The 15,047-nt window shown below is 41.2% G+C and overlaps 1 pseudogene; it reads left to right on the forward strand.

The window, feature by feature from the left end:
• The first annotated feature begins 9,014 nt into the window (after window positions 1–9,014).
• LOC103078657 (nucleolar protein 56 pseudogene) lies at window positions 9,015–9,549 on the forward strand (annotated as a pseudogene).
• The last annotated feature ends 5,498 nt before the right edge of the window (window positions 9,550–15,047 follow it).

The raw sequence follows: 15,047 nt of genomic DNA on the forward strand, positions 1-15,047 counted from the left end.
TTGGGGTGTCTGTGAGCTTAGTGCGTCTTTAGGTAGCCTGTCTGTTGATGTGCGGGGCTGTGTTCCTCACTTGCTGGTTTGGCTTGAGGCATCCATCACTGCATCTGGCAGGGTGTTGGGTGTAGCTGGATCATGGTGCCAAGATTGGACCTCTGGGAGAGCTCCTGCTGATTACTATTCTCAGGTGCCGGGGAATTCTCTGGCAGTCCAGCGGCCAGGACTTGGCACTCCTACCACAGAGGCTCAGGTTTGACCCCCTGCTGGGGAAACATGACCCTGCAAGTTGTGTGGTGTGTCCAAAAGGAACAAAAACACAAATAAAGAACAAGCAGAAAAAAAAATTAAGACAACCAACAAAAACCAAACTAAACAAAAACAAACCAACAAACAAAGAAAACAACTAACCAAAAAATCTCAAAAGCCACAGCAAATAAAACAAAAAGTCAAAGTAAACAAAAAACACACAAAAGTGTCAAAAAAACACAAAAGAGAGAAACAAAACAAAAACTCCAGAGAAAAACTAAGACAAAAAATAAAACCAAAACCAAACAAATGAAAATGAACAAAAAGCTAAATAAAGAAAAAACAAGAAAATAATCAAAAAGAAAAACTCGAAAAGCAAAGCAAACAATAAAAGCAAATGTAACAAAAGAAAAACACAAAAAAGTCAAAGTAAACAAAAACACACAAAAACGAGAAAAAAGAGAAAAACAACAAAAATCTCAGGCAAAAACCAAAACAAACAATAAAAACAAAGAAAAAAAGCAAAGAAACAAAAAAAATGCAAAAATGACAGAAAAAAGGAAAAACAAACAAAAAAGCAAAAATGAAAAGAGTAAAAACCAAAAAACCAAAATAAGAAACAACAAAAAATAAAGAAAAAAATAAAAGTAGAAAAATGAAAATATATTTTTAAATTTTTCAATTAAACAACAACAACAAAGCAAAAAATTCCCTGTGGCCTCCGCTATCAGTGTTATTGCCCCCACCATGCCACAGTCAACCCCTTCCTCCCCAGGAGGCCCTCCACAACCTCTAGGTAGGTCTCTGGACCATCTGTGGACAGTGTGGGGACAGCTCAGACTCTGACCTGGCCCAGCTCATGTGTGTATGTGCTCCCATAGTCCAGAGCTGCTAAAACTAGACTGGTCTCAGCTGTAGGAGATGTTTCCATTCAGATGTTCTGCAGACTCTGGGCTTACCAAGCCGATCATGGGCGTTAATCCGCAGCTTGTGGAGCTGCACAGAGAGATTTCAGTTCCTCTTTCTTAGTTGAATAGCCCCTGGGTCTCAGCTTTTTTTTGGCTCCACCTCTGTGTGTAGGCCACCCTCAGGTGTCTGTTCCCCACCAAGGCAAGAGGTGACGAAGGCAGCGGCTGAGGTATACTTGCTCACTTAGGTGGGAGGGGCAAGAGGCAGCAATCAACTGGGGTGTGCAGGCTCGCTTGGGTGGGAGAGGGAGAAGAGTACCATGACTGGGGCATGTGTGCTCACTTTGATGGGATCCTTCTCTAGTGCCCACAGTGTCAGGGGCCAGCAGGAGGCAGTGACAGACAGAGATGTGTGCTCACTCATGCAGGAGAGGATTAAGGCGGCCATGACTGGGGCCTGTGTGCTTGCTCCAGTGGGATCCCCCTCTAGTGCCTGTGGAGGCAGGGGCCATCAGGAGTTGGCAACAGATGGGAGTGCGTGTGCTTGCTCTGGTGGGTGCCCCTCCCAGTGCCTGTGGAGGCAGGGGCTGACATGTGCATAGAGAGTCCCTGATGGTGACCCCACCCCTTGTGCACTACTCAACAATGGCTCCTCGCTTCCTCCAGGAGCATTCCCAGCCACGGAGCTCCTCATGCCCATCCCCTCAGTCTCCGTGCAGGTGAGCTCCTCACTCCCATCCCTTCAGGTCATCTCCTTGCAGCCAACAGCAGTCCTCTCTCCAGATCCACTGTCCTAACCCCACACTTCAGCACCCAGTTCCTGCCAGCATGGGCGGGCACCCATCTCATGCTGGGATGCACAAGGCTGTGGCACAGACTGTCGGTTGAAGTTGTGCTCTCTCCTGCCTGCCACCAACTGGCCACTGCACTTTCTTCCAACAGACCCCAAAGCTCCCCCTCTATTTCAGTGTATTTTGCCACCTGTGAGGGGGCCTCCCTGGGTGCAGTAACCTCTCATCTCCTTCAGCTCCCCCCACGGATGTGGTTCCCATCCCATTTCCTCTTTTCTTTTTCTTCCCTTTCTCTCCTTAATCCCACCTGGTTACACAGTGATCTTTTCTTGTCCTTTAGGTGTCTGAGGTCCTCTGCTAGTGTTTAGCAGGTGCTCTGTGCAAATTGTTCCACTTGTAGGTGTATTTTTGATGTACTTGTGGGGTGTGGTGAACCCCAGGTCCTCCTATTCTACCATCTTGACCTTGAGCCCCCACCCTATGTTTTTTGATCGTTGCTTTTACTCCATTGATATTGAAAGTGGTTATTGATAGCAGTGTACTTACTGCCATTTTACTTGTTTTCTATGGAGGTTTTTTTTGGTAGTTCTTTTCTGTTCTTTTCTTCTTCTTTTAGTTTCTTCCCTTGCGGTTTGATGATTGTCTTTAGTGGTATGCTTGTGCTCCTTTCTCTCTAGTTTTTGTGTATCTATTGTAGAGTTTTTATTTGTGGTTATCACAGGGTTCTTATATATTGATCTATAATATTTCTACATGTTCTAAGCTGAGAGTCACTTAAATTCAAACACATTCTAAAAGGTAAACATTTTAGATTCCCACATTTTGTGTTTTTGATGTCATATTTTACATCTTCATATTTATCCCTTCATTGTTTATTGTAGTTATAGTTTATTTTACATATTTTATCTTTTAATATTCATACTTGTTTTGTCTTTAAGTATACATATTTAAGTGGTTGATCCTCAGCCTTTACTATATATTTGCCTCTAGTGGTGGGATTTTTTCCTTTCCTATAGATTCTTGTTGCAGCCTTTTCTTTTCCACTTAGTGAAAGTCCATTAGCATTTCTTTTATGTTCAGTTTTGTATTGATGAACTCTTTTAGTTTTTGCTTGTCTCTTTATCTTTCCTTCAGTTCTAAATGACAGTCTTGCTGTGTAGAGTATTGTAGGTTGTAGGTATTTCCCTTTCAGCATTTTATGTGAATCATGCCACTCCCTTCAGGCCTACAAATTTTCTGCAGAAAAATCAGCTGATAGCCTTGTTGCGGTTCCCTTGTATGTGACTTTTTGTTTTTCTCTTGCCACCTTTAAGATTCTCTTGATCTTTAATTTTTACCATTTTAATGTCTTGATGTGGGTCTTTTGGGGTTCCTCTTGTTTGGGACCCTCTGTGCTTCCTGTCTTGGATATCTGTTTCCTTCTTAAGGTTTAGGAAGTTTTCAGCCATAATTTCAACATTTTCAACAGTTTTTTCTGTGTCTTCACCTTCTGGAACCCCTATAGTGCAAATGTTAGTATGTTTGGGGGTTTTCCAGAGATCCCTTAAACTGTTCTCATTTAAAATTTTTTTTTCTTTTGCTGTTCTGATGTGGCAATTTCCATTATTGTATCTTCCAGATCACTTATGGATTCTTATGTATCACCTAGTCTGCTGTTAATTCCTTCTAGTGTGTTGTTCACTTCAGTTATTGCATTCTTAAGCTCTGACTGGTAATTTTTATATTTTCTACTTTCTTATTAAACTATACACTATGTTCATTTATTCTTTTTCTGTGTTCAGTTAGCATTCTTATTAATAATGCTCTGAACTCTTTATGTGGTAAATTTTCATCTCTGTTTCAATAGTTGCATTTTCAGGTTTTTTTCCTTGTTCTTTCATTTGGAACAAATTCCTCTGTCTTCTCATTTTGTTTAACTTGCTCTGTCTCTATGAAAGTAGGTGAAATAGTCACCTACCTTAGTCCCAAATTGGTGTCCTTTTGTGGGAAAGGACACCATGCAGTCCTTTCCCACTATGCAGTGCCCTGTGGCTTTGGTGGGAAATCTGGATCTGACATGATCATGGGTCATGTTTCCCCTTTGGGTGTGCTAGCCACTGTCACCTTGCTGGGAGGTAGGGCTGGAGATGGAGCACCCAGAGCCACTGCCAGATGTGAGCTGAGCTTCCCCTATGCTCAGTGGCCATCACCACCCTATCAGGAGCAGAGGCAGGTTCCAGGGTGCTGGAGCAGAAGCCCTATGGGTTGAGTCCCAGCTGGTTCCATTCCTTGTGTGTGTGTGCTTTGCCCTCTCCCAGCAAAGGCACCTTTGGCCCAGAGGACAGCAGCTGTAGAGTACCTGCCTAGAATGGTCACCTGGTGAGGGCTGGGGCAGGTGCTGGGGCAGTCCTGGCATACCAGTCAGAACTCCAGACTGCTCCTGATCTGTTGCCTCCATGAATGCCTGTAATGGCCACCTTTGCCTCATTTGTATGCCATGATGGCTTTGAGCCGGCTTTGTCCACACAACTGCATTAGCAGCCTTTGCCATAGTGTGGAGCTACACCAGAGCCATAGGGGCCAGAGTGAGTGCTGAGTGTGGGCCAGGGTGTGCTGGGATGTTTATGGGAAACGAGCCAGCATCCTAGGCAGCCTCAGTCTGCTTCCTCTGCCGTGTTCCCAAGAGTAACAAATATGTGTGAGCTCTTCACTAGCAGAGTCTAGGTTTCCTACAGCCCTCCTGGTTTTCAAGCTAGCTAGGGGACTTGTCTTCCCAGTGCCAGCCAAGGGCTGAGGCACCCAATATGTGGTTCGAACCACTGGTTCCCCAAGGAGGATCTTTGTGCCTATGTAATCCCCTTCCTCTTCTGTGTCCTCACCTAGGGACACTGGTTCTGACCTGATTGCTTTGCTTCTCTTCGTACCTGACTCCATGTGGATCTTTCTTTACAGCCTTGGTTGCACTGGAGTCTTTCTGCCTGTCTCCAGGTTGTTTTCAGTGAGAACTGCTCCACATGTAGATGTATTTTTAATGTGTTCTTGAGGGTGGTCCTCATACTCCACCATCTTGATCTCCTCATGTTAGTTTATTTTTTTAATCTCCATTGATCCTCACTTGTCTGCTCATAAATTAGGTTATCATGTGACGAGTGAATTCAAGACATTTCATTGCCTAGTATGTAGGTAGTGAGTGATTGGGAGATTAATGGAGTAACCACAGGTTAGGGTTTATCACTGGATCACATAGCAGTAGGATGGGGGATGTACTGGTTGTGACCTGGTGGGGGACTGATGCATGTAGTATACTCTTGAGTTTTAAGACCTGTGAGACATAGGTTGGCTAGACAATTGCAATTCGAATATTTTTTGGCAGAGACATGTGGTCCTGGCTTCTTAATTGATCAATCCTTTGAGCCTTAATCCTAGGGATTCATGTTTTCTCCCTTTAGAAATAGGTTTCTTTGATTATTCACTTCCAAGAGACATCAATTTCATTAAAATAGAAAATCTGATTTAGAATATAACCTTATATATGAGTGAAATAGGTTTAACAACAGCAGGGAATATAATACTCTATAAAGATAAACCTCTTCTTATCAACTCTTTGATTGCCTGGATACCCTAAGGTGCAGTTTGTACAGAAAAGCCTAGATAAATGCTTGATTTTTTTCTGCCTTTATTTACTGGTTTAGAGGATGCTAGGGAACGAGCTCATTATTTTGCAAAGATGACCAATCAACTTTTTAAAACTCTCTGAAGACATGGGGTAAACATATCTGATATATTTTCAATCTATTGCACTTATTCTTACTGAAACTCAAATTTTCTTATCTTTAGCCAGTGGAAAGATACTGAGATTTCCTCCTGGCTTCTTTGGAAATACATTTAATAGATTATTTGCATCCTGTTATAACAAGATATTCTGTGCTTATCTTATATATTTCCTACATCAAACCTAGAATAACCATTTTTTCAAGGAACTCTGGTTCCCTTTACTGCTAACTAGTATTTATAGGCTACTATCTGGAATCTAGGGTACTCATTGCTACTAGATTTGATACTGTTTCTAGGCTTTTTCAGTGGAGCAATCTAGGAAATATGTTAAGCTAAGATATAGCCTGAGCTGATACACTTAATTGAAATTTAGGACTACATGAGTTTATTTAACTTCATCCATTTTATAACTGTATATTCTCTCTCTGATGGTTGAAAATCCCAGTTCCCTGACTTAATTCTTCATTTGCTTTGTTCTGCAACACACATGTAACAGTCCCAGAGTAACAATACCAACACTAAGATGTATTGCTTTTATAGGTCCCTTACTGCACTCTTTTCAAAAAGTAACTCTTGATTTTAAAAATATGTCATGAAAGTAGCTGAGTGAGCATGAATAAATATTCTGCTACTAGTTTCCAGGATAGTTTAGTTGATGAATGAAGATGATGATTTAAAATGGAAAGTGGGAGACAAAGTTAATTAACTAGATTATATAAAGTACAGATTTACTGAGGGAGTAAGGGACTATTTACCCAAAAGAATTATTTACTTACCCATGGAAATGTACTATAACACTGAACTCACAGGTCTAATTAAGATTTGCAGGCTTCATTGGAAAGAAATTTATTATCTTTATTAGATGGAATAAGTCTCTAAGCAGATGTTTTTTGTCCTTTGAATTCTGGAAATACAAATTTTTAGATAGATATTGATATCTTTCTTAAGTTAAAATGTGTCCTTAGTTTTCTTTCATATTATCACAACCAGGACATACTTAAAAAATAAAAAATGAAATAAATAGAAAGAATGACCTACCTGAACACAATTTTTTTTGGTAGGTTGGCTACACTTTTTACTACTGGTGGCATTTAGACAGGGTTCGACTACTGAGACACCTCACAGAACCCACAGTGATGATGGCCATAAAGCTATAGATTTTTGCAGGAAAAGGATGCAGTATAGCAGTAATGTGGAAGAAAGGAGATACATGCCAGTCAAAGGCCCCCCTCACAGGTCTGGAGAGACCAGGCGCCATATGGAAACACTCATTCTCTCAGACCAGGAATCACTGACATGTGCACAAAACACCTCGGGTCCAGACACCCCAAATTAAGTCTTGGTCAGGATATGCTATATTCTGCTGGTTGCATGCACCACCATCCCCACCGTAGGCTTCTCACCTTTACGACGTGTGATTCATCAGTCTCACTGTTATCAGTAAACCATACTGAAAAGTTGGTGCATGCCATCCCCCAAACTCCTCAGATCTGTGCTTATCATCAGCACTGTCAGTTACTATGTTTCATGCCCAGTGTGTCAGTCTGATGCAAATACATTTCTTATTTTAGTGCAACAGCTCCTCACAGCATACCTTTGAATTTAATAATATTCCTACATATATGCTAAATAAACATTTATTTTTAATCAGCATTTCCAAATCCTTTCAGAGTAAAACATTCAAAGTTCCCAGTTTCTAAATCAAGGCAGTTACATACAAATGTTGAAAATGGGATTTGATGGTGATCTGTCCTTCGGTTAACCACTTTACAGAAAACAATAATAGCCTTTGTCAAATGGCAAAACTGAGACAATTCAATAATGAGTTTGATGCCCTTTATTTAAGGGAAAACAATTCAGGTACTGGGGGAGTCCAGTGCCTCACAAGCAGTATAGCACTCTTCCAATTCCCAGGGGATTTGGGTCAAGAGCAAGGCAACACATGTGTTAACAGGGCATGATTTGCTAGGAGGCTGGAGAGTTCCTTTAAGGCCAGCAGGTCTTCTTTTCTAGGGCAAATAGGAAAGCTAAAGCTGAGTTAGGTGTGTTTCCTGTGACTATGGGGTGAATTAGGTTCACATTTGTGATGTTTGCCCAGCCAACTGGGTGGCCTCCATTTTGTGAGTTCTGGTACATGAATTAATTTTATCAGCCTCTACAGTTTTCCTGTTGATGATTTTTTCACCCACTTACATGCCTGGGATATATAATACTCCTGCTACTCTATCTTGAGTTCCTTAATAGCAAAAAAAAAACAACAACCAAAAACCTTGAAATATTTACTGTTTACTTATATTATCCAAGGCACAATACTGTGATTAAAGAAGGATTCTAGTAAAATAATATAAATACTGCCACTTCTAGTGCTACTATTTCTGCTACTACTGCTTCTAAGAAAAGAAGGAGGAGGAGAAGGAGAAATATAGCTACCATTTATGTGTAAAGCTCTTCTAAATACCTTACATATACTAATCCACTCAATCCTCACAACTCAGTGAGGTAGGTAATATTGCTGTCTTGGTTTTTAGGTAAAATAAATCAAGGAAGAAGGAAGTTAAGCACTAGCTCAAGGTCACAAAGCTAATAAGGGATGGAGACAGAATTTAAACCTAGACATTTTGGCTTTAGAGCACAGTCTTTGTTTAAACTCCCTTTAAGTCTCATTTCACTGAAGTATTCCCCTTAAAACTTTACTTTCCCTTCCCCCCCCACCCCCCGCCATATCCTCAAGTCTGTGACGAAGCGAGAGAGCGGCATGGACATATATACACTACCAAACGTAAGGTAGATAGCTAGTGGGAAGCAGCCGCATAGCACAGGGAGATTAGCTTGGTGCTTTGTGACAGCCTGGAGGGGTGAGATAGGGAGGGTGGGAGGGAGGGAGATGCAAGAGGAAAGAGATATGGGAACATATGTATATGTATAACTGATTCACTTTGTTATAAAGCAGAAACTAACACACCATTGTAAAGCAATTATACTCCAATAAAGATGTAAAAAATAAATAAATCATTTTTAAAAAAAGAAAACTGTGATTCCCTGGGCCCAGCACAGGGACCAACTTTCCAGAGCCCTGAAGACAAGGGGTAACACCCCAAAATATGGACTCATTTTCCACTCTACCTTCATTGGCCGAGCAGCTGCCAAGAACAAAGGCCGCATCTCCCGATACCTAGCAAACAAATGCAGTATTGCTTCACAAATTGATTGCTTCTCTGAGGTACCTACCAGTGTATTTGGGGAGAAGCTTCGAGAACAAGTTGAGGAGCGGCTGTCCTTCTATGAGACTGGAGAGATTCCATGAAAGAATCTGGATGTCATGAAGGAGGCAATGGTTCAGGCAGAGGAAGCAGCTGCTGAGATTACTAGGAAGCTGGAGAAACAGGAGAAGAAATGCTTGAAGAAGGAAAAGAAAAGGCTGGCTGTGATTGCCCTGGCGTCTTCAGAAAACAGCAGTAGTACTGGAGGTACCGGAGGAATGTGAGGAGACAAGTGAAAGACCCAAAAAGAAGAAAAAGCAAAAGCCTCAGGAGGCTCCTCAGGAGAATGGAATGGAAGACCCATCTGTCTCCTCCAAACCCAAAAAACAGAAATCTTTTTCCAAGGAGGAGCTGGTTAGTGATCTTGAAGAGACAGCTGGCAGTGGACGTCTTACCAAGAGGAAGAAATCTTTCCCCAAAGAGGAACCAGATAGTGACCCTGAAGAGTCAGGAAACAAGAGGGTCCCCAAGAAAAAGAGGAAATTCTCTTCCAAGGAGGAGCCTCTCAGCAGTGGACCTGAAGAGGCTGCTGCCAGCAAGAACAGCACCTCCAAGAAAAAGAAAAAGCTCCGAAAGCTGTCCCAGGAGAATTAGAATGGACATTTCCCTAGTAGGGCATAACTTATAGAGATATTTCCCAACCCATCCCCTATAGCCCAATAAAAATAAAAACAAATTCATGAGTCAAAAAAAAAAAAAGAAAAACTGGTAAAAACAAACAAACAAAAAAAAAAACTTTACTTTCCCTGAAAGTCTTACATATGTAAATTTCTCTCTCAATCCCCCTGAATTGAGGCCTGGATTTCAGTTTGGACTCCTCTTCCCTGAATCAAAGCAATACTCAGGATTTCACAGATGCAAATATTAACAGACCACAGAGAAATGCTTTCTCTCTCAGTGTTCTGAATAAGTCATACACTTGCTTTCTTCCAAACAAACAGAAAGTGGTACTCCTTTTCCATTTTGGAGTGCGGTTAGGCCAAAGGGATCGCTTGAATTGTTGAGTGACTGAAAGAAATTAAAGATGTTTTAACATGAACTCTCTCTTAAAAATCATAAAGAATTATTTGCAAATTTCCAGGAGTGAGGTGTTCTTTGCTTCTAAAAGTTTATTTCTGTTTTGGGGCTGCTCAGATAACCAGAAAGTTCTTTGTGGAGAACTGGTCTACTTCCCTGTAACTTCTATCCACTAATCCTATTTTTGACCCCTGGAATGACTCAGAGTAGGCCTACTTCTAACTAGCCTTTTAGCTAATACAAGAATAATGTTATTATTAATGATAATAATACTAATCATAATGCTTACTAAGTGCTACTTACTATGTGCTGTACTTTTTTCTAAACTTGGTAAATGTGCTAACATGCTTTTTCTTCATGAAAACCCTCTTGAGATGGGTGCTGGTATTCTAATATTCTTTATTTTACAAATAAGAAAACTTAAGTATAAAGGGGGTAAGTGACATTAAATGCAGGTGTAGGAGCTGGATTTGAACCTGAATCATCTGGCTTCTGTGTCTGTGTACCAAACCAGTGTAGGGGAGGAAAAAGTTTTCCTTTACTCTCATAGGGTCCCTGTCTGGTCTGAAAAGTAAACTGACAAGACAGATTAACAGGAGAAAAGCATACAAAATTATTTAGTATAAGATTTATGTGACATGGAGCTTCATAAGGAAATGAAGACCTAAAGAAATGGTTAAAGCCTGAGTGGTTTTGTGCTATGTTTGATGAAGGGTGGAAAGCCGTGGAAAGATGTGATAGCACAAAGGACGTGAGCTAAAGGTAGTGAACTGTAGAAACTTAGCAAGGCCTGTTCCTTCAGATTCTGTTCTGTGTCCCTCTGTCTTTGGGGATAAGGATACTCCTTTCTTGCTGGTATAGGAAGGGCATCTCTCATAGGAGGGTTTATGACTTGCTTCAAGGGAAGATCAGAAAGTCTTTCTTGCACATGCCATTTCTCAAATTCCTTCAGCTTGAAATATTCAGTATGCCAAGGTGCCATATTTTGGGGTTGTGTATCCTGAACCCTGTCACCAGCATGCCATAATCACAAACTGTAAGCACCACAACGTAGTATCCAACTAGTTAGAACACTTCATTTTTTTCAAATTTTTCTCTCAAGGGTTTAGTTTAAAGATTATTGTCACTCAATCCATAAGTTAGTAATTCAGTAGACATTTATTGAATGTCAACCATGTACCAAGTGCCATGCCACTGTGCTGGTTTGACTCCTCTAAATGGTCTCTAGTTGGTGATACTTGTCAAAATTAAACATGGTTCTCCAAGGCCTGGAATTGAGATGGAAGGAAATGCCAGTGGCCTGACTCATGTGTATGTTTATTATACAATAAATGCAGTAACAATAGTGGCATTAACTAATATGACATTTCTTTCAGTTCACAAAGAATGGGCATGTAGCCCAAGAACTAAGCCTTTCCACTTATGCTACCATATATAACCCATTTTATGTGTGTGTAGTTTATGCTTTTCAGCCTAAATTGAGAGTTTTAAATTTATATTTCATTAGAGTTGGTGCATTATTCTGAATTTTTGAGTCTATATTGTTCTATTTTTCAGCTTACTTGCTTTCCCTTCAAAGAACTATGTCACTCATAAATTTTGTATCCAGACCCTCTGTTTTGTTTTTAGTTACTAATTCTGATGTTGTAGAAGAACAGTACAAGCGCTGGCACCTGAGGTATGCCAGGGTAGCACCTGATATTTAAGTCATTCGTGTATTCATTTAATATATACTTATTGTGCATCTAGTTCTGCCCTAAATGTCATTTGGCGAGTCACCCAATCCCTAAAGAATCCACCTCTAAAGCTAATTGTGTTATTATCTAGGCCACAGTTTCAGTAAAAATGATCACAAGACTTTGTGAAACTAAATTCCAGGGTTATGTCTCAATCATCATCCTGATTGACTATTGAGAAAATGAAGTAGAAAAAAACTTACCCTGCCTGTAGTATGATGACACTTAAGGCTCATCTGTGTCCTCTAAATGCTTTGAACTCTCAGCCTAGATAATCTTATAATTTTGGCAAATATTGATGCCAGGTTTAATGAAATACAGCAGATGTTATTAGTTGTCCATGGCAAAATATGTCCAAAATACATCCTTTAAATATGTCCTTTAGATGTGATTTGTTCCTTTTGCATAGTGTATTTATTAATTAGTTACATACTGCTATGTAGCAAATGAGCAAAAACTAATGGCTTAAAAAAGAACACATTTATTATTTCATAGTTTCTGTGGGTCAGAAGTCTAGGTAAGGCTTAACTGGGTCCTCTGCTTAGGGTCTAACGAGTCTGCAATCCAAGTGTCTCTGACTGTGTTCTCATCTGGAGGATCAGTTGGGTAAGAATCTGCTTCTGCGATCACTCATGTTGTTTATAGAGTTCATATCCATGTGCTTGTAGTAATGAAGGCCTTGGATTCCTGGTGAATGTCAGCTATAAACTGCCTACAGCTCCTAAAGGCCACCCTCAGCTCCTGGAGACCACCCCAGGGGAACCACAGCTCCTAGAGGCCACCCTCAGTTCCTGGAGACTACCCCAGGGGAACCACAGCTCCTCAAGACCACCCTCAGTTCCTGGAGAACACCCCAGGGGAACCACAGCTCCTAGAGGTCACCCTCAGCTCCTAGAGACCACCCTAGGAGAACCCTCAGTGCCTTGGCATATGGGCTGTCTCTACTTGGCTACTTACTTCATCCATCCATAATGAGCATCTCTAGACTCTTATATAATGTCACAGAGTCATGGGAATGATGCCTTATCACCTCTCCATGTTTTCTTGGTTATAAGTAAGTCACAGGTTCTGCTCACACTCAAGAAGAGGAGATTAAACAAAAATGTGAACACCAGGAGGTGGGCATCATGGAGGACAGGGGTCACCAACCCCTGAGCCATGGACTGATAGTGGTCTGTGGCCTGTTAGGAACTGGGCCACACAGCAGGAGGTGAGCAGCAGGTGAGCCAGTGAAGCTTCATCTGTATTTACAGCCACTCCTCCATCACTCACATTACTGCCTGAGCTCCACCTCCTGTCAGATCAGCAGTGACATTAGATTCTCATAGGAGTGTGAGCCCTACTGTGAACTGCACATGAGAGGGACCTAGGTTGTGCACTCCTTGTGAGAATCTTATGCCTGATGATCTGAGGTAGGGCTGAGGTGGTGATGCTAGCACGGGGGAGCAGCTGCAAATACAGATTATCATTAGCAGAGAGGTTTGACTGCACAGAGACCATAATAAATCAATTGCTTGCAGACTCATATCAAAACCCTATCAGTGAGTGGCAAGTGACAATTAAGTTGCATCTGGCAGCAGGCTTTATAGTGGCAAGTGAGTTGATGCAACTGTACAGCTGCATCTGGTGGCAGGCTTTAAGTCAGAATCTGACACTTATTTTAGTCTGTGCATGGCCTGCCCATTATTTTATTTACCATTTCTGTCCTCACCTCTTTCCCGCACTGTGCACTTGTTCTCAGCCACAGTTTTGGTAGCCCACAAGCTACTCCTAGCCAAAATGAGTAAAAAACAAATGTTGCTGGAAAACTTCTTTGAAAAGGGGGAAAGACCCAATGATGAGAAAGCAGATGACTCTAAGACTGCCAACAAAAAGAAAACTGCAGTTAAAAGAAAATATCAAGAGTCCTACTTAAATTATGGGTTCATTGTTAACAGCTGATTCACATTCTCCAAGCCCGCTTTGTATAATATGTGGCGACTGGCTATCCAACGAAGCCATGAAACCTTCAAAAGTGCTTTGCCACATGGAGACCAAGCACCCTGCATTAAAAGACTAGACTTTGGAGTTTTTCAAAAGAAAAAAACCTGAACACGAAGAACAGAAGCAATTATTGAAGGCCACCACTTCATCAAATGTGTCTGCACTGAGAGCATCATTCTTAGTGGCTAACCACGTTGCCAAAGGTAAGAAGCTCTTTAATACTGGTAAAGAGTTGATCCTGCCTGCTGCTAAGGACATTTGTCATGAACTTTTGGGAGAGGCTGCAGTTCAAAAGGTGGCACGTGTTCCTCTTTTGGCTAACACCATAACTACATGAATTGATGAAATAGCAGAAGATATTGAGTCACAATTGTTAGGATTAATGAGTCACCATGATATGCAATCCAGGTTAAGTCTACCAATGTTGACAACAAGGCAACAATGCTTATTTTTGTGCGATATATTTTTCAGGAGGATGTGCATGAGGATATGTTATGTGCACTTTTGTTGCCAACCAACACCACAGCTGCAGAACTATTCAAGTCTTTGAATGATTACATATCAGGAAAACTGAATTGGTCGTTTTGTGTCAGTATATGCATGGATGGAACGGCTGCCATGACCAGACGGCTTTGTGGTTTCACTGCTCAGGTCAAAGAGGGCACTTCTGAATGTGAGTCATCCATAGAGAAATACTGGCTAGCCGAAAAATGTCACTTGAACTTAACAACGTTTTGCAGGATGTGATTAAAATTATCAACCACATTAAAGTACATGCCCTTAACTCACGTCTGTTCGTACACCTCTGTGAGGAGATAGATGCAGAGCACACATGTCTTCTCTTATAAACAGAAGTGAGATGGCTTTCTAAAGGTAGATCACTGGCCAGAGTTCTTGAGTTGTGAGAGCCGTTCTAGAGATTTCTTTTAGAAGAACAGTCACCACTGGCAGCACATTTCAGTGACACAGAATGGGTTGCAAAACTTGCTTACTTGTGTGACATATTCAACCTGCTCAACGACAGTCTGTCACTTCAGGAGAGAATGACAACTGTGTTCAAGTTGGCCGATAAAGTGGCTGCATTCAAAGCCAAACTGGAATTACGGGGGTAATGAATGAACATTGGGATTTTTGACATGTTTCAAATATTAGCAGAGATTTTGAAAGAGACTGAGCTAGGGCCTTCTTTCTCCCAGCTGGTGCATGATCACCTATCTTGGCTTTCAAAAGAGTTTGAGCATTACTTCCCAACCACAAAAGACCCCCGAACTGGGAAGGAATGGATCCACGAACCATTTGTGAATAAGCCAGGTGAATTGACTTTGTCTGTGCTAGAAGAGGATCAACTTCTTGAGA

This window comes from Lipotes vexillifer, unplaced genomic scaffold (genome assembly GCF_000442215.2).
Source record: "Lipotes vexillifer unplaced genomic scaffold, Lipotes_vexillifer_v1.1 scaffold187, whole genome shotgun sequence".
Lineage (NCBI taxonomy): Eukaryota > Metazoa > Chordata > Mammalia > Artiodactyla > Lipotidae > Lipotes > Lipotes vexillifer.